Consider the following 21,051-nt stretch of genomic DNA (forward strand, 5'->3'; position numbering starts at 1 on the left):
AATCTTTAAAAAGCTAATATCGCAATTACGTGCAATTTAGCTTTAAAAATACTAAATAAATTTATAAAAAATATGCAAAAATTATGTTAGCTATATTTAATGCAAATATGAGAATCCTATAGATGGATCACTGAAATGATAATTTTGGGAATAATTATTGGGTTTTTCTTGCTAAAATAAGGCAATAAATTGATTTAAAAATCCTTAAAATTAAGAGAAAAAATATTAAAACCTTGGTACATACTTATATATGCATATTCATTCTATTTTGAAAGTATTTTGCATATTAAAAATATACAGAGGAAATTGGGTATCAACAATGATGAGGTAAACTTCTTTGATGTTCAAAGAAATCTAAAGTATTATTCTTCGAAAACTTATGTCTTTGGCTAATGTTTTAATTGATGCGTATCATAGTCTTATAAATGATAAAGATGACTTAACTATGGAACTGAGAGAAGCAGAACAATCGAGAGAAGATCTAGAAGTTCGGGTTGTAAACTTAGAAGAAACTATTGAGAGTATGAAGAAAGAAAAAGATGTCTTAACTTAAAAAATTGAAAACATAGGACATGAGAGAGAGATAATCTAGTGGTTGTTGTGGTCAATCTAAAGGAGACCATTGAGTGTGTTAGAAAGGAGAAAGAGGTTTTAACTGAGAAGGTTGTTAACATTGAGCATGAGAGAGATGACCTATCAGTTGTGGGTGTAGACCTGAAGAAAACAATTGAGGAACTAAAAAAGGAAAGTAGGCTTGGGAACACTCAAAAGGGAAAGAAAGTTGCAAGTGAGGCATACATTAAGCTTCAAAGTGGGTTAAATTCAGTGAAGTCTAGTTTGTGTGCTTAGCTTGAGAAAAAAAACAACTTTAAGAAGAACTAGGTAGAGTGAAGAGTGATCTTGAAAAATCACTTAAGTGGACCTGGTCCTCTAATGCTATCATTGCCTTGTACACAAACAATGGGGGAAATAGGCAGGGAATCGGGTTCCAAAGGGAAAAGACTCCCTACAACCCTCATAGCAAGTACGTTAATGTACCTGACAATTGGCTTTGCACTCACTGTGGCAACACTGGGCACTTTAAAGAAAATTGTAAGGTCAGAATTATAAGGTTGGAAAGTCTCTCAAATCTGTGATGAAGGGAATAAAGTAGAGTTCTTGTCTAAAGTGTGCATAGTTACTAATATGGTAACTGGTGAAGTGGTCTTAGTAACCAAAAGACACAAGAATATCTACGTTGTTGATTTTGAGTCTCTACAAGCTGGTGATATGAGCTGCTTGAAGAAGGACCTAGTTCGTGGTCTGCCAAATTCAAATTTCAAGGAGCACAGAGTGTGTGATGCATGTGCTAAGGGAAATATCTGATGTTTCAAATGGCAAGGTTGATATGATGAGTGTTGATACCTAATTTTTCCCTATATATTTTATATATGCATAAATACCTTCAAAATATCATATATAGCAGATACATATATATATATATATAAGCATGCACAAGGTTTTTATAATTTTTCCCATAATTTTAAGGATTTAAATTGATTTATTTCCTTCCCTTTTATTCATAAAATCCCCAATAATTATCCCCCAAATTATTGTTGTAATAATTTAGTCATTTAATTTTTATATTTATGCCAAAATATAGTTAAAATATTTTTTATGCATTTTTATAATTGCATTTTGTATTTTTAAAGCTAAATTGCATATAATTGCAAATTAGCCCCATTAATATATAATTACGTTTATAGGCGTAAAATTGATCTCTTATATTTTTAAAATGTTAAATATCTATTTTAAATCTTTTTAGTACATAAAATTATTTTTCAAAAATTATTTATTATTTATTATAAATTATATGGGGAAAATTGGCTATTTAAAACATAGCCAGATTTACATTTCAATTGTAGCCTAAATTAAATCCAACCCCAGACCAATTTCTTACCAAACTACCCGACCCAGACCCTAAACCCGCCTACCCAACCCAGGACCCGTCAAATCCTAGCCACGGCCCTTATCCGTTCCTTTCTTTTTTATCCCAAACGACTCCTAACCCTAGCCCATAACTCAGAGACTGTCGCCTCTGTATTCTCTCATCTCCTCTCTTCTCTCAACCACCCAACCTAACCCTAGCTCCTTTCAACTGCCTACCTTCTTCTCCGGTCTTCTCCGGTGATCTCCCTTTAACTCCTAAGCCTCCAATATCTCCTCTATTGACATGCTCATCTTATCTGAGGCCTTCAAGGGCCCTGGGCCACACCAACTTGTATCTAGGGTTTGCTGTTTGGCTGTTCTTGGCTACTTCGGTGTGATTTCGAGTAAAATCACATTATATTTGTTACGATCTTTGGGTTTCTAAACAGGTTCTTTCATCTCTAGTTGGGTTTCTTTTGAAACCCTAATTTTTGCTTACATCTCCTAGATCTGTACAATTTTTAAATGATTTGAGTCTTTTCCTTTGATGTTTTACACTGTTCTTGAATCTCTTTTACAAGAATCATCGATTTCAAGTTGTTTTCACCTTCTTCTAAAATTAAGGCTTTCGGAACTTCTTCTAAAACATTGTTTAATTGATTCTTTATGTTTAAACTTCTATTTCTTGCATATTTCGACTGATTCTATGATTTTACTACTTTTTCAACTCACCTTTGTTAAAAGCCCTAATTTTTTCCAGATTTTCTTTGTTTTATTCTATGTGTTAGCATGACTATTCGATTCTTGTTTAAGTTTATGTGGTTACCTTGCCTTGAATATGTTCTTACTGAGTTCTTAGCCTAACTCATACCACCTCTATGCGATTATGTTCATCTTGATTATTCAAGACTTGCCTCTTTCTATCGATACTATGTAACCTGCATGTTTAGTTGCTCTTACTCTATTTATATGTTGAGTACTGAATCATGACTTCCTCTTGATTGATTCTGGATTCTTTATTTTATAGTTTGATTGAAAGATCTTCCTTTAAACCCTAAATTTCTACCTCGTCTGTTCAAATTAACTGATTCACCTACCTTGTTTGTTGTGGTACATTATTCTTACTGAACTGTTTCCTTAATGGGAGTTTTCTGAACTTAGCCCTAATTGTCTACCCTATACTTACTAAATTTGAATCTTTCTTTATTAGTCATACACTGATTTCTTTCCTTATTTATCACTTGTTCTTACCGTTTGAGTTAATTCCCTTAATTAAAGGGAGTACTTACCTTGATTTCATGACTGATTGATTCTGAGTATTGCAATTACTGATGAACTTTGATTTTTACCTTATTTGCTACCTACTTTCAAACTATATATACTCACTCTCTTTCATTAACACAACACGAACACTCTTGGTTAAAAACTCTCTCTCACACACACACACACGCTTAAACCTTTCTGCTCCCTTTTTGTGCTACTTGCTACTACTCTAAGTTAGTCGGTTGCAAGCCAAGGCTAACCATTGTGTTCTCCTGCTCTTTCACTTTGCTTATTGTCTTCTTTACTGGTATGTTCTAGTTTCAATTCAAAGTTCCAACAACAATATGATTCTTTTATTGTTTCAGTTCATTCTATTTCTAGTTTGCTTCTATCTACGATTTTGTTGTGAAACTTGTAGTTGATATGTTATTAGCATGTTATGTACATCCCTTCTTTAGGATCGGTGTATTACCCCTTTGTGTTGTTTCTGAGCATATCTATACCAAATATCTCTACCTGTTATGTGCTTACCATCATGTACTTCATGAATCCCCAAATCCCTATCACCCTTGTATGTAAGTTTGTTCTTCATGTTTGGTTCTGTGACTATGTCTGGTCAGCTATTTCTGAGCATGTTTGTACCAATTCCCAAGACTTTTGCTTGTTATGCAATCAAGTGTTCTATGTATCCCCAAATCCCTTCACCCCTATTTGTGACTACTGAACTTGTTTTGGTTCTGTGACTCCTGGTTGTGTATGAACCTGTCTTAAAGGTGTTGTACTGTTATTCACTACTCCAATCTCTTTTTAAAATGTCTCTGTTGTTTTTTTACTAAATTATTTTCAGACAAACTTCCTTTTAATACAGTTTTTCCACTAAAACTTTTCAACTTGTGTCAAGAACTTTCACTCTACTCCTAAGTCAATAAGTTCTGCCCCCTCCAGTATGTGTACAGCCTTGGAATCCTCTTGAGAACCCTCTAAACTCTGGAGGCTGGCATTTTCACACTACACATATTCAATTTTGGTTACCAAGTCTAGGTGTAAGCAATGTCCGGGATCCTTGAGATCCTTAGGAAACTTTGATGCACCTAGACTATGATTTTGTCTATGGAATTGAGGCATTTGAGGCTATTCGAGGCTTTGGAAACTTGGGCCTAATTGAAGGCTCCCTATAGAATAACTTCTTCTTTTCTTATTTACTTATGTAATTTATTCATATGGCATGTAATAACTTGTAAATAAATATTGGGGTAAGAACTGAAAGGGATGGGTAGCTACATGTTTATGGGGTAATACGAGTAGAAATTATGCTTATAGGACTTTACATTCTAATATGATTACCTTACCAAGTAGAAATCATGCTTATAGGACTTTGCATCTCGTCATGTTTATCTCACCATGTTAGAAATCATGGCTATAGGTTTCAAATAATTCCGTAATAGAAATCATATCTGCAGGTCTTAAAATCAGCCTAACAAATAGATGTCATGCCTATAGGATTTAACTTGTATTCTGTTATAACAAGTGTTTATGTATGTTTCTATGCCTGCAAGTCCTTAAAATCAGTATTAAACTTAGATATCATGCCTATAGAGAAAAATATCAAATCTTGCCTATGGATCTCGCTTAAGTTTAGTTTAAATAACTCAATATGGTTCACGTTTAGTTCACTTCTGAATTGGTTTAATTAAGTGGTATATTTCCTGAAACAAGTTCATTCAAAACTGCCTCATTTTATCATTAGACAGCATGCCTATAGGTATTAAAAGTCTATCTCAAAACTCGCCTTATTTCACTATAAGACGTAGTTATCAGTGTTCCGCGTAGGCAAGCCTATAGGGCATTTTTTTAAAACTTGCAATTCTGAAGTTGTTTTTGTGACTTAGTGTCTTTCTGATCTTAACAGGCTTTAAAAACCAATATGCAACTGCTAGGGTCCTTACTTCTGAGTCTAAAAATAAGTTGCTTGTTTTCTTCATATTCACCTAGATATCCTGCCTTAGGATACGGTTTAATAAAAAGCCCTTAATTATGTTGTCGTGCTGTTTATGTGCCTTGTTTGAGGAGGAAACTTTGAGCCTCTATTTGCTCTCTTTTATCTTATGTGTTGAAGTCCTAGTTGTTTTGCATGTCGCCTTAGAATTTTCACCTTTAAAAACTTAGGGATCTGTCTAGAACCACCTATAGGTAGAGGTCCTAAATCCCTCCAGGACCATTAAGAAGGGACATGTAACAGCACGCAATAGAGATCACCGACCAAACACTCGCTTTTCATAATCACTAAGGGTATGGGAAGGGTAGATATGGGATATGATGACTACGTGCTAATGTCACATGTAGTCCCTCATCGAGGAGTGTTTACCGGACATTGTGTGGGGTGATCCTATAGGCTAACCAACCTAGGACTCCTCTTTTTTCCAAAATTCCTTTTTTTAAACCTTTGTTTTATACAACTTGTTCAAAAAACTTTATCTTATTACTCGAGTTATCCAACATGCTTTACTTGCAACCTATTTGATTCAACTGTTTATTTGTAATTGACTAATTTATAAATATAAGTTCGGCGGGGACCCACAGTTGTGGACCAAGAGGGGTGCCTAACACCTTCCCCTCAAGGTTATTTCGAGCCCTTACCCTAAATCTCTGGTAATGCAAACCAATCCATGATTTAATTACTCAAGGTGCCCTAACGCACCATAACTCGTTAGGTGGCGACTCTTCAAATACCCAATTCCCAAAAGGAAATGAGTTATCACACCCCATGGAATGTCGAAACCCAGACCTCTCTCCACGGAGGGAAAAAAAGAGGGCGCAACAGCATGGCGACTCTGCTGGGGATATCTTTTAGGCTCTTACCATAATGAACTTATCTTTTACAAATTAGTCCAAGCATGCTTTATCCCTTACCCTTCTCCCTTATTTGAATTTAATTTACCATGTTTTAAGCATTTATGGTTCTTTATCCCTGAAACTGACTTGTCTCTTTGTTTTCTTTTTCCTGTAACTGTCTTTCAATTATTTAAATGCTGTATTTATTTTCCTACATGAAAATACTTGACTACATGTTATTAATTGCTGCATAAATCATGTTTTGCATTATATTCCACTTGTGCATATCAAATCCTATAGCAATGCTTTAATGAGTGGTTGCGCTCTTCCTATTTACTACCCTTAAATTCGGAAAGGCTTATTTACGGTAAAACCAATCGATCAGCGGTGCAGTCGACGGTTTCGTGCCTTCCCCTTCGAGTTGTCTGCTTGAGGGTACCAGTCTAAAACCCCATAGAAACCTTACTCTGGTTAAAATTGTGAATGCATCATGGTCAAACCTAGTCGGATCAGTTATGTTTTCCACATAATGATCATTTAAGATAAGCCTTATCTAAAGTCCATCGGGTTTTCCATAATCTCAATGGATGCAACCACATTCTGTGCATTAATTTGGAGAACTAAATGCCAATATGTTGATCATAAATGTATAAATAGTCGAGTCCAGTAGGGGTAAGGTCTAACCCTTTTGTTTTGCAGAAAATGAGGCACGAGATCCCCAGCTTCAGTATTGTTAGTACACCCTTACTCTTGCTAGACTGGTGGTGGAATCTTCTACCAGATGACCAAATAAATGAATGGAAAGAGAGGGCCGCAAAATCTAGCGAAAAGTTGGAATATCTGGAATACAGCCTATTGGAATTGGAAGGAAAAGTGAGGAAGAGATTCACCGACTGCCAAAACACTAAGGGAACGAAGGAGGACATTTAGCAAAGGCATTCTTACTGGTGAACCTACCCGAACTGGAGGATTTGATCAACGAGAACATTCAACCTGAGGAAGGTCCTTCTGAGACCAAATAGATTAGGTTTACTTGCTTTCCAAATGTAATAAGGCCAAGTATCAGTAGTGACTTATCTTATTATTATCTTAGTGTCGTTTTGGGATTCGACTATTTTTATGTTATGAAATGAAGCAGTTATTGGCATTAAAAGTTCTCCAAGTTTATTTGTTGCTAGGCCTACCTCGGGCACAACGAGGTTCCCAATATAGGACATGAGTTTACATTTCGCAATATGTGTTTAAATACTGCCAACGTTTCAGAATCCTCACTAACTTGTTACCTTTTTGTTTTTGCTTATTTTTATTATTATTCTCATCCCCTTAGGTTGGTTCACTCATACTGGCCTCTTCAGCATATCATACTAGATGCCCTCCACCTCCTCCTCCTCCAAGCAACACAAAAGGCAAAGGAAAGACAAAGATGGATGACTTAAGTGGAATCCAAAAGGAAAATATTGAGAATGTAGAGACTTCAGATGGTCGTATTACTCCGGCCCAAATGATCTGGTTTTGAGACTAAAACAAAAGATACTAGAACTGCAAGGAGAACTTGAGCAGGTCCGCAACTTGGCAAACCTATCACTCACCCTCAATGTCCCTAATATCCACCAACAAAACACAAAGAACCCAACACCTCCTCAGAATGCACAAAACCAACAACCACAAAATCCTACTGCACCAAATTAATATGCAACTTCACCCCAAAATATCAATCCGCTGCCAATACAAACTCCACTACAACATCATCATCAACCAATTCCGTACCCACCAACCACTACTTACCACACTCCCCAAAACACACAACCCATTCCCGATCCCCAAAACTCCACAAATGATCATCAATATTCCCAAGTCCTTGACACCCATCAAAGCAATCTCATATACGTGGAAACTATACCTTATTCTACCCAACCAATCTCCTGTGCACCGGAACCTTCCGATAAGGACCTGCTCATTAAGAACATGGTTGAAGAACTCAAGAAGCTAATGAGTCGAGTTCAAGGTGTTGAAGGTGACAGAGGGATAGAAGGTTTAAACTATGAAGATCTGTGCATACAGCCGAATGTCAAACTACCAGAGGGGTACAAACCTCCCAAGTTCTAATGTTCGATGGTACAGGTGATCCCAGGGTTCATCTAAGGACCTACTATGACAAGCTTGTCGGGTTCGGGAAATATGAAAAGATCTGGATGAATCTCTTTATGAGGAGCCTTACTGGGGACGCTTTGTCTTGGTATATAAGCCAGAATCCCAACAAATGGGCTAATTGCGTAAGCATGGCATCGGAGTTCATGGACTGGTTCAGGTTCAACATAGAGAATGCACCAGATATCTTCTATATTCAGAATCTTAAGAAGAAACCTACTGAGACTTTCCGTGAGTACGCTACTCATTGGAGGTCGGAAGCAGCCAAGGTCAGGACCGCTTTAGACGAAGAACAGATGAATAAATTCTTCGTCAGGGCACAGGATCCACAATATTATGAGAGACTGGTGGTCATCAAAAATCACAAATTCTCTGATATCATCAAGCTCAGGGAAAGGATCGAGGAAGGAATCAAAAGCGGGATGGTAACGAATTTTGAGGCACTGTAGGTCACAAATAAGGCACTACAATCAGGTGACATATCGAAGAAGAGAGATGTTGGGGCAGTAATGGTGGCTCAGGGCCCAAAATCTCCACTTACATATCAAACACCTCCTCCCACAAACCAAACACCTCCACCCATATATCAAACACCCCCACCCATATACCAAGCATCACCGCCTACATATCATCCCTCTTCTCCCAATTATTCCCAGCCAGTCACTGTCCATCACACCTATAGTTCCCAACCATCCCACTTACAATCACCACCAGCTCGCCAAAATTATCCAAGACCAAGACCCAACTTCAACCGCAAGCCACCCAGACAATACACCGCCATTGCTGAGCCCATCGACCAACTGTATGAGAGGTTGAAAGCCTCAGGTTATGTTACTCTTGTTCCCGCTGTGGCACTAGAAAATTCATCCCAATGGGTCAATCTAAACAAAACTTGTGCATACCATTCCGGTATGAAAGGGCACCCCACTGCTGAGTGCCGAACATTGAAGGATAAGATCTAGATGCTCATTGACAACAAGGTCATACAAGCAAAGGAAGTTGCACCTAATGTTCACAACAATCCTCTCCCTGATCACAGAGGTGATGGTGTACATGTGATAGAGACAAATGAAGAATGGGACCCCGAGGGGTCGATCGGGCTCATTCGAAAAGGCGATGACTTTAAGGTTGCAGTCACACTTACTCCTATAGTGGTTCAGACTCAGGCACCAATTGGTGTTGAGGTAATTACCTCAGTTCCATTCGAGGTGAAAGTGGCTCCGCCCGTAGCCACCTCCGCTCCATTTGAAGTAGAAGTGGTCACACCTTTTACTGTGACAGTATCAACTATACCCCCATTCAACTCAAAATCAATATCTTGGGATTATGTTGCCGAGGCTCGGTGGAAAGGGAAAGCCAAGTAAGAGGAATCTAATGCTACACAAAGGATGACTAGAACCGGAAGAGTCTCTACACCTGAACACTTGGGAGGTTCGAGTAAGGAGGCCACTACTAGGCAGCCTATCATTGAAGCTGGGCCAGATGACTTGCGGAGGAAAGTGCAAGCAAAGGAATACTCTGTTGTTGACCATCTGAACAAAGTCCCTGTTCAGATATCTATTCTGACACTATTGCAGAATTCAGAGGCACACAAGAACGCCTTGATGAAAGTGCTGAGCGAGGCTTATGTACCCAATAACATCATGTTGATACCCAATTTTCCCCTGTATTTTTTATATGCAAAATGCCTTTCAAATAGCATGTATATGCATATATAGGTATACCATTTTTTTAAAAGATTTTTAAATCAATTTACTGCCATATTTTATCAAAAAACCCAATAATTATTCCCAAAATTATCGTTTTGGTAATTCATTTATTGGACTCTCATACTTATACTAAAATATTGCTAGTATGATTTTTTCACATTTGTACAAATTTATTTAGTATTTTTAAAGCCAAATTGCATATAATTGCAATATTAGCCTATTTTAAGATTTAATTACGTTTATAATTACAAAATTAAGTCCAGTATTTTTAATTTAATATTTATATATTATTAATTAATTTAGTACCTTTAGATTGTTTCCAGAAATCATTTTACTATTTTTTATAAAATAAATAAGGGAAAAGTGGCTATTTAAATACTAGCCCTACTTATTTCAATTTTAGCCTAAATTCTACCCCAATTGAACCCCAGCCCAATTCCTAAAATTACCCGCCCTTGACCCAAATAAATCCAACCCGTCCGGCTCCCCGTTTAATCCAGGCCGTTGATCAAAATGATCAACTGCCACATTCTCACCTTTCTTTTTTTAATTCACCAACCCCACTAACCGTAAGTCATTTTCACCTACCCGCCGCCTCTGAAACCCTCCCCTCCCTCAAACTCTCTCGAGTCTTCTTAGAACCCTAGCCGCCTCTTACTGCTTCCACCCTGAAAGCCACCGGAATCTATGGCTTCCAGGGCTGGGGGAGTCTTATACCTACCTCTTGTTGCTTTTACACACCTGATCTCTGAAAATTCAAGGCCTGACCTTGAAGGTTTGTACCCAGACCTCTGTCGATTCGAGGTTCCACGGCCATCTTCGGCCTTGCTCCGGCGTACCATGGTTGTTTGAGCCTGATCCTGACCTCTTCGACTCAGATCGGTGACTTTTCAAAGTCTTTCTCATTTCTGGGGTTCTTCTGAAACCCTAACCCTTCGAGGTTTTTTCGATTCCCTTAGATCTATTCCAGATCCATGTTTTCCTTAAGGTCTTAAACGTTTTCCTGACTTTTCTTTCAAAAACTACTTTCAAAATCTTTCTTTTCCGATATAGGGTTTTTTGAAAGTATTTAAGTGTTTTCTAACTTTCTTTTTCCTTTTATGTGTATTTGCTTCTACTGGGTTCTTGTATTTTCTTCTATCATGTTGTTACGTGCTTCTTCTACTGTATTTTCCTATACTATGTTTGTATGTTTTTCTACTGTATGATTTCTCTACTGTGTTCTGATATGTTTCTCCTACTATATTTTCTTACTAAGTTCTTAAGTTTCCTTATTAAGTTCCTTTTACTGAGCTCTGTTTAATGTTTCTTCTAAAATTTCTTAGCATGCTTCTTCTACTGTTCTTATCGGTCTTCTCTATTATGTTTCGTATTAGCTTCTTCTACTCTATTTTTCTTTGAATTCTGCTACTATGTTCTGCGTGTTACTTGCTATCATTATTTTCTCATGAGTTTCTGCTGCTGAAAGAAACATGTAAGAGGTTTCATAGAACTGAAACCTCTGAGCCTGTTTCGATTACTTGTCTTCTCATCTCTGTACTTGATTCAAGGTGGAAACCCTAAAATTCGGGTGTTCTGCCAAGTTTGATTATGTGATTTAATTGAACTAGGAATTTTATTTTAGAACCCCTAACTCTTTCAGACCAACTTCAGGTCTCTGAACCGAGTTTGGACATCCGTGTTTGCATATGATTCTGACCTTTGGCTAAACTCTTCTAAAACTCTTTCTTCACTGGATCTTTCTATTGATTTTTACAATGGCACAACATTTTCTTTCAACTCAACATGTTTGTGTGCTCTTTATATGTGATGAATCTTCCTCTAAAAAGGCTTTCAACTCGTGATTGATTCAAATTACTTCTAAATAGGTCTGATTGATTCCCTTTCCATTGTTTGTTGATTTCCCTTAAGTTAAAAACCTTTCCCATCTTTTTGACTCAGTTCATTCATACAAGATCCCTGACCTTTGATTTACTGGTTGTTAATTGATTTTCTTGCCTTGTTTGTGCAACCGCGTATTTCAGAAATTCTATCCTTAAATAACTTTTATGTATTTACCCTTAATTGCATGTTGTGCACAAAGTGCTTATTCATTTTCTTTCCTTAAATTGTTTTTACCCATTTGAATCTGAATCCCTTAATTAAGGGAAGTCTTGTGTAATTCATTGACAATCAGTTCCTTGACTATTTTCTTACCTTATTTCTTCATGATTTTCACTATAAAAGGCACGACCGTTTTTCACAAAGAGGACATCAGAATCCTTATGAACTCATACTCTCTCACAATAACTTTCTCTTTTTGTCTGTATTGTGGCCTGTTTACATGACATACTACTTTTCTTTGTTTGTTTCCTTTGAAACTGGTATGTCCTAGTTTAAGCTTCTGCACCACAACAATGTGTTTATTTACAGTCTTTGTATCCATGTCTACTTTACTACTTTCTGTAGAGTTTAACATTTAAATTAGTATGCTTATGTATTACTGCCTGTTTTTGCTATGAATCATTGCTCCCTATTTCCCTTTATGTGCTTTGAGTTACAGTTTAAAACATGGAAATATATAAGTTATTGTCTATGGATTGAACTTGATCCCTTAGAGGATCTTAACCTCTAAACAATGTGTTCTAATAGGCTTATGGGTGTGCCACCATTTCCCATTGCTGGGTATGCCCACTAACCTGTCCTTGCCTCCTTACCACCTCCCCATTCCCTATACCCCTATTTGTATTAATGTAAACTGTTTCCCTTCCCTTTTCCCCTTTTCAGAATTCTGCACTTGCACCCTCTCTTAGTCTCTAAGTTCTGCCCCCCTCTTGTGAGCCTTGCCTTGGGACCTTGAGTTCCCTCTAAACTTGGACACTTGAGGGCTGACCCTTCTACACTGCACTATGTCTTCATCTATAATACATTTGGGGTGTGAGCACTGCCCGAAATCCGTATGAGGCTCTTAGGGAACTCTGACACATCCAAATGGGAGAAAGGCTTTGAAATAAGATCTCTTGGAGTTGGTTTACTTCATACTTCAGACAGGAAGTCTGAATCAGGCTCTCCTTGATTGTACTTTTTTCTAATTGTATTTTTTCTTTACTTTACTCTTTTTGGGTTGTAATAACTTTGTAATGAAATTCTCGGGGATGGCTAGTGAAAAGGGAGGGGTAACTATGTATGCAAAAAGGGGTAGATAACCTGCCTATAGGAGTTTATGAATTCCTCCATTCTCATATAAACACCATGTCTATAGGAATCTTGCATTCTCATATAGATACCATGTCTCTAAGAATTTATGCATTCTCATGTATAGATACCATGTCTATAGGAATCTTGCATTCCCATATAGATACCATGCCTATAGGTTATTTCTGAATTTTTGCATATCATATAGATATCCTGCCTATAGGTATTTCTGAATTTCTGCATATCATATAGATATTCTGCCTATAGGTTCTTTCTGAATCTTGCATATGCATTCCTCATTAGGCAAACATGTTTATAGGTCTTAAATAATCAACCGCAATTAGATATCATGTTCATAGGCTTTAAACGAAATTCAGCATCTAGATGTCATGCCTATAGGATTTCTGCATTTTTTACTATGTTTATAAAAGTGTCCAAAATCGACAACACATAGAAAGCATGCCTATAGGAGCTTTAATCGAATCTGAACCGCTTCACTCGCTTATAAGTCTAAAACCAGTAACAATGACGCATGCGCTTTTGCTAAAACTCGCCTTTATTTAATAACAGACGATTTTTCTCAAATCAGTATGTATTCATGTTTACTTCATTGTTTCTGGAATCAGTAGATATCATGCCTATAGGGTCTTCGTCTAACACTTAGGCAAGTCATAGGGTGAAAGTTTATAAACTGAATCAGATTTTATATGTTACAACAAGCAGGCAGGCCGGATTCGGGCTTCTTATCTGAAATATGTAATAAATCAGTTTGCCTCGATCTTTTAAGTTTAATCAGACCCCAAACAGTATGTGTAAGTCATGCTAACTACTTGCTTTTCTCTGCTTAAAGGAGGTCTGTTTGAGCCTTTTCATTTGTTTATATGCTTCCCCATACTTGCCATATATGTTTAGTTTGTCGCCTTAGTATTTTTACCTTTTGAAACAACAAGTAAGCTCAATATCCCTCCACTTTAGGATTAGTAGTCTCAAATGCCTCCGAGACTGATAGGATTGGGGCGGGTAATAGCATGCAATAAGTAAACAAGACCATTCTGTACTTTAATACCTCAATGGGGTGGGAAAGGGTAGATATGGATATGATGACCACGCAGTAAAATCTCGTGTAGCCCCTCATTGAGGAGTGATTACCGGATGTTGTGTGGGGTGATCCATATTATTTACAAACCTAGGGCCCCTTTTCCTTTATTTATTTGTTTTGTTGTTTATTCTCAAATTTCAAACTATTTTCTTAAAAAAATCAACTTTTCTTTTAGTTCTTTTAACTTCACCTATTTTGTATCCATTACGTGAAAATCCCCTCTTGTTTGAAGTTCTTATTTGCCTACGTGTTATTTGTACCTAAAGTCACAACAATGGTTTGGCCGGGAACAACATTAGTGGATCTTGAGGGGTGCCTAATACCTTCCCCTTGGGATAATTTCAAGCCCTTACCCAATCTCTGGTTGCTCAAATCAAACCTTTCTTAGTGTCCTAATGCACTTAAATCATTAGGTGGCGACTCTTCAATTCAAACTCAATTCCCGAAAGGGAACGAGTTGTCCTCCCAAATGTCATAAACTCGATTTCGCGAGAAAAAGGGGGCACGACAGCATGGCGACTCTGCTGGGGATTTCTTTTAGGCTTTTACCATTTCAGGCTATTATTGTGACTTTACGCTTCTCTATATGTCTTTATTTGCTTAATGCCTTTAAGTATTTAATTCCCTCTCCTATTACAAAACTAACACGTCTTTTGTTTCTTTCCTTTATTTCTTTTACTTCTTTCCTTTATTATTGCTTTAAATTATGAAGAATTGTTGTAATTACTTCATAACGTGCAAATACATGACAACTTGTTTTAATTATTGCATAAGTATGTTTTCAACATCATATTCCACTCGTGCCAAACAAATACCATAGCAACGCTTATAATGAGTGGTTGCGCTCTTCTGATATTATCACCCTTTAAATCCGGCAAAGACATATTTGCGGTAAAACCAGTCGATCAACGGTGTATTCGACGGTTTTGTGCCTTTCCCTCTTGAGTTGTCCGCTCAAGGGTACCAGTCTAAAACTCCCATAGAAACCTCACTCTGTTTAATTGTGCATGCATCATGGTCAAACCTAGACGAGTCAGTTATGTGGTCCGCATAATGACTCTTTAAGATAGCCTTGTCCAAAGTCCACTGGGTTTTTCCAAAACCCAAACGGACACTACCACGTTTTGTGCATTTATTTGGAGAACTAAATATTTTTATGCCAATTATTGATATTTAATAGTCGAGTATTGGGGGTAGGGTCTTAACCCTTTTGTTTTGCAGAAAATGAAGAACGAGGTCCCCAACTTTGGTATGGTTAGAATACCCTCACTCTTGCTAGACTTGTGGGGGAGTCTTCCATCAAATGACCAAATCAATGAGTGGAAAGAGAGGGCCGCCAAAGCTAGCGAAAAGTTGGAATATCTGGAATACAGTCTACTGGAATTAGAAGGAAAAGCGAGGAAAAGAGTCACTGACTGCCAGAACGTTGAGGGAAACGAAAGAGAACACCTGGCAAAGGCATGTTTACTGGTGAACCTACGCGAACTGGAGGATCTGATCAACGAGAGCATTCAACCTGAGGAAGATCCTTCTGGGACCAAGTAGATAGGAGTTCATCTTTTTCACTTTATAAATGTAATAAGGCCAATGGCCATTAGTGACTTTTATTTCTTGCTTATTTATTGTCGATTTGGGATTCATCTATTTTTATCAATAAAATGAGGCATTTAGCATTTTAAGTTCTCCAAATCAACTTGTTGCTAGGCCTACCTCGGGCACAAAGAGGTCCCCAAATTAGGACATGATTTACATTATTGGACTATGTGTTTAAATATCGCAACATATTTTCCTTATAATCCTCACTAACTTGTTACCTTTTGTTTTATTTTTCATTTTTATTCCCCTTCCCAAAGGTTAGTTCATGCACTCTGGCATCGTCATCATATTCCACATGATCAAAGGGTCCTTCACCCATTCTCCTCCTAGTCCTATCAGAAGCAGGAACAAAGGAAAGATGGAAGATTTGAACAACACCAGAAAGGAAAACTCAACTGAACGGGTAGAGGTCACTCAGGGTGCTCAGGTCTCCAAAGAAAGTGTGTCCCAACTCGAGCAGAAACTGTTGAAATTTCAGGAGGAACTTGATCAGGTTCGGAATCTGGCAAACTTTTCATTTTCCCTCACCACTCCAGATATCAATTTTCCAAATGCTCAGAACCCCACGCCTCCACAAAACATCCCAAAACCATAAAACCACCCCTCTCCTCACCACCACTGCAATACTTGCCACACATCCAACAATACTCCACTGCTCATCCCTGAACCTTTGAATTCCAAAAATGACCATTTCCACACCCACCATAACACCCCCATCTATGTGGAGACCATGCCACACTCCACCCAACCCATCTCAAGCACACCCGAATCTGATGATAAAGACTCATTCATCAGGAACCTGGCTGCGAAACTCAAGAAATTGACTAGTCAAATTCAGGGTGTCGAAGGAAGTAAGGGGATTGAAGGGTTGAACTATGAAGATCTTTGCATACAACCGGATGTCAAACTGCCCGAGGGATACAAACCCCCTAAGTTCGAGATGTTTGATGGTATAGGGGATCTGAGAGTCTACTTGAAAACATACTACGACAAGCTGGTCGGAGTAGGGAAGGACGAAAGGATTCGCATGAAGCTTTTCATGAGGAGTCTGAGAGGAGATGCTCTGTCTTGGTACATTAGCCAAGACCCAAAGAAATGGTCGAACTGGGTGAGTATGGCATCTGACTTTACGGATAGGTTCAGGTTCAACACAGAAAATGCACCAAATGTGTTCTACATCCAGAATTTAAAGAAGAAGCCAACGGAAACATTCCGCGAGTACGCTACTCATTGGAGATCAGAATCTGCTAAGGTCAGACAGGCTTTAGAAGAAGAACAAATGAACAAGTTTTTCGTCTGGGCTCAAAACCCGCAGTACTATGAAAGGCTGATGTTGATTGAGAGCCAGAAATTTTCCAACATCATCAAGCTAGGGAAAGGATCGAGGAAGGCATCAAAAATGGTATGGTTACAAACTTTGAAGCTTTGTAAGCTACCAATAAGGCTTTACAGTCTGGTGGTACGTCCAAGAAAAGGGACGTAGGTGCTGTAATGGTTGCACAAAGAGCCAAATCCCCCATCAAATACCAAGTCTATTTGATACCTCCACTCACATATCAGCCTACCCCGAATTACCAAGAACCCTCACCCTCTTACCAAACTCCACCACCTACTTACCAATCACCCCCACCTCCTACATATCAACCTAATTCACCCAGATATTCCCAACCCGCACATGTCTACCAAGCCTACAATGCTCAGCCATCCCACTTCAATCACCTCCCACACGTCAAAACTTTCCTAGACCTCGACCAAATTTTGACCGTAGACCCCCCAAACAGTATACCGCCATTGCTGAGCCAATTGACCAGCTGTATGAAAGGCTCAAAGCTGCTGGTTATGTCACCCTTATCCCTGCTATAACCCCTGAAAACCCTTCTCAATGGGTCAATCCAAATAAATCCTGTGCATACCATTCCGGCATGAAAGGGCATACCATTGATGAATGTCGCTCTCTGAAAGACAAGATCCAGACTTTGATTGATAACAAGATCATTGTGGCAAAGGAGCCTACTCTGAATGTCCGCAACAACCCTCTATCGGACTATAAGGGTGGAGGTGCTCACATGATTGAAATAGAGAATGATTGGGATTCGAAAGGATCGATCAGTTTAATCACAGAAGGTGACAAACCAAAAAGCCAATAGTCACCCTTAATCCTATTGTAGTCCAGACTCAGCCTTCTGGGGATGCCGAGGTAAACATGTCTGTACCACTTGAGTTTGAAGCACCACCCCCTGCAAAGATGCCAACACCAATTGAGGTCGAGTTTGGGTCTCCAGCAAACGCACCCGCACTGTTTGAAGTTGCGGTTTTACCCTCCAAAATACATGCTCCGTTCGGAGTAATGGTGCCCATTCCAGTCGCAATGTCGGCCATAACACCGTTCCATACAAATGCCATACCTTGGGATTACATAGTCGAGGCGAGAAGGAAAGGGAAAGCCAAGTTCGGGGAAATAGTTACGGCACAGGGTATGACAAGAATCGGCAGGGTTTATACTCCAGAGCATTTATCTGAGTCGAGTAAGCAGGCCTCTGGTCGGCCGACCATCACTGAAACCGGGCTCGATGATCTCTAGAGAAAGATACAAGTCAAGGAATACTCAGTCATTGATCAGCTGAACAAAACACCGGCACAGATTTCTATCCTAGCTTTGCTGCAAAGTTCTGATGCACATAAGAATGCCTTGTTAAAGGTGCTGAGTGAGGCATATGTACCAAGCAACATCACCGGAGGAGAAATGGCAAACATGGTAGGGCAGGTATTGGAAAGTCACAAGATCACTTTTTATGAAGATGAGCTGCCACCAGAAGGGTTGAGTCACAATAAAGCATTGCACATCACCGTGCAATGCGAAGATTAGTTTATCACTAGGATCCTGATTGATGGAGGGTCCAGCCTCAATATTTGTCCGTTGGTAACACTCAGAACATTGGGAAAGGAGATACATACGATCAAGGATGGGGCTATCAATGTCAAAGCTTTCGACGGTTCCCAAAGGTCCACTATTGGGGAAATTAGTTTGTGCTTGCAAATGGGGCCTACTTGGTTCGATGTCGATTTCCAAGTAATAGATGTGCCGGCATCTTACAACTTGCTGTTGGGACGGCTGTGGATTCATGCCGATGGGGCTGTAGCATCAACACTACATCAGGCAGTGAAGTTTGAGTGGAATCACTAAGAGGTGATCATTCACGGCGACGGTAGCAATCCCATATACAGTCACCAAACCATCCTAGCGATCGGAGGAAGAAGAAAGATAGGCGGGGAAATCTATCACCACATCGAGCGAGTCAACGTTTGACAAAAACAAATGGTGGGACAACAAAATTGAAAGCATATTGAATTGGAGTGGATATGAACCTGGCAAGGGACTTGGAAAGAACCTCCAAGGAATTGCCAAGCCTATCAAACTGAAGAAACATGGCACCACTTTCGGTCTGGGATACGAGTATACTTGGGAGGAATTAAACAACTGGTCGACACCATGGAGCAGTCCATACTACCCACTGGAGCAGCCAATACCACATTTGGATCAGACTTTCCAGCCGGCCGATGTTATCTATGGGTTGGAAGAAGAGGAAGCACTGGCAGCATAGAGGAATTTGTTCCAAGAAGATGATGACATGGATTGTTGCGTCATCTTCGAGGAGGAGGGGGAGGAAGGCCCTTCCATACAGGCCGTAAGCCGAGGAGCATGCCTCAACAATTGGACCATCAGAACCACCAGAGCCCGGAAAGCCTCGGGGTAGCAAGGCTGAACAAAGCATCATGCAAATTTTTACTAGTTGATTTTCCTTTCGCATTTTGAATTTTTGCAATAAGATCTTCCAATGTTCAAAACAGTTATGAAATTATCAAAGCATTTTGGTTTCCTTACAAATCTTACCCTTATTATTTTCTCTCATTACTTTATTTATAAAGCATTACTATTACTTATATTGATGAACCAATGGTTGTGACATGCAACGAGACAACGCAACAAACGGACATATATTCAGAGGAAGATGATATACCAGAAGAGATTGTTAAAGTAGTTGAGAACTTTGAGAACAGGCCGAAGTCCAACCTGGACGAGACTGAGATTGTTAACCTGGGAGATGTAGAAAATGTCAAAGAAACACGAATCAGCATTCACTTATCACCGTCAGAAAAGGAAGAGTACACAGAATTTCTAAGAGAATACGAGGACATATTCGCCAGGTCATATGATAACATGACTGGTCTGAGCACATCTATTGTGGCCCACAAACTGCCAAATGATCCGACATGTCCACCGTTAAAACAGAAGCTCAAAGAGTTCAAGCCTGATATGAGTCTGAAGATCAAAGAAGAAGTCACTAAGCAGGTCAAAGCTAAGGTTCTCATGGTAATAGAATATTCGACATGGTTAGCCAATATTGTGCCGGTGTCGAAGAAGGATGGGAAGGTCAGAGTCTGTGTCGACTACCGGGATCTCAATCGGGCCAGTCCAAAGGACGACTTCCCCTTACCGAACATACACATCCTGATCGACAATTGCGCCAAGCATGAGTTGCAATCATTTGGAGATTGTTTCACTGGATATCATTAGATCTGGATGGACGAAGAAGATGCTGAGAAAACGGCTTTCATTACTCTGTGGGGGATGTACTGCTACAAGATGATGCCATTCGGGTTAAAGAATGCATTGGCCACCTATATGAGGGCCATGACTATTATTTTCCATGATATGATACACAAGGAGATTGAGGTGTATGTAGATGATGTCATCGTAAAGTCCACGAAAGCCACTGATCACATGGAAGATTTGAGAAAGTTCTTCAATAGACAGAGAAGGTACAACCTGAAACTGAATCCCGCGAAATGTGCATTTGGGGTTCCTGCCAGAAAACTACTTGGGTTTATTGTGAGTTGCCGAGGGATAGAACTGGATCCATCAAAGGTTAAAGCTATTCAAGAACTACCACCGCCAAAGAACAAAAAGGACGTAATGAGCTTCTTGGGGAGACTCAACTACATCAGTCGGTTCATAGTACAATCTACTGTCATCTGTGAGCCAATCTTTAAGATGTTAAAAAAGGACGCCGCTACCAAATGGATTGATGACTGCCAAAAAGCCTTCGACAGAATCAAGAAGTACTTGTAAACACCACCAGTTTTGGTCCCGCCCGATCCAGGTAAACCTCTATTACTCTATCTCGCAGTATTGGATGGAGCGTTCGGTTGAGTTCTGGGTCTGCATGATGAAACAGGGAGGAAGGAGTAGGCCATCTATTACCTCAGTAAGAATTTCACCCCGCACGAGGCTCGGTATTCTCTGTTAGAGCGCACCTATTG

This window comes from Nicotiana sylvestris, chromosome 8 (assembly GCF_000393655.2).
Source record: "Nicotiana sylvestris chromosome 8, ASM39365v2, whole genome shotgun sequence".
Classification (NCBI taxonomy): domain Eukaryota; kingdom Viridiplantae; phylum Streptophyta; class Magnoliopsida; order Solanales; family Solanaceae; genus Nicotiana; species Nicotiana sylvestris.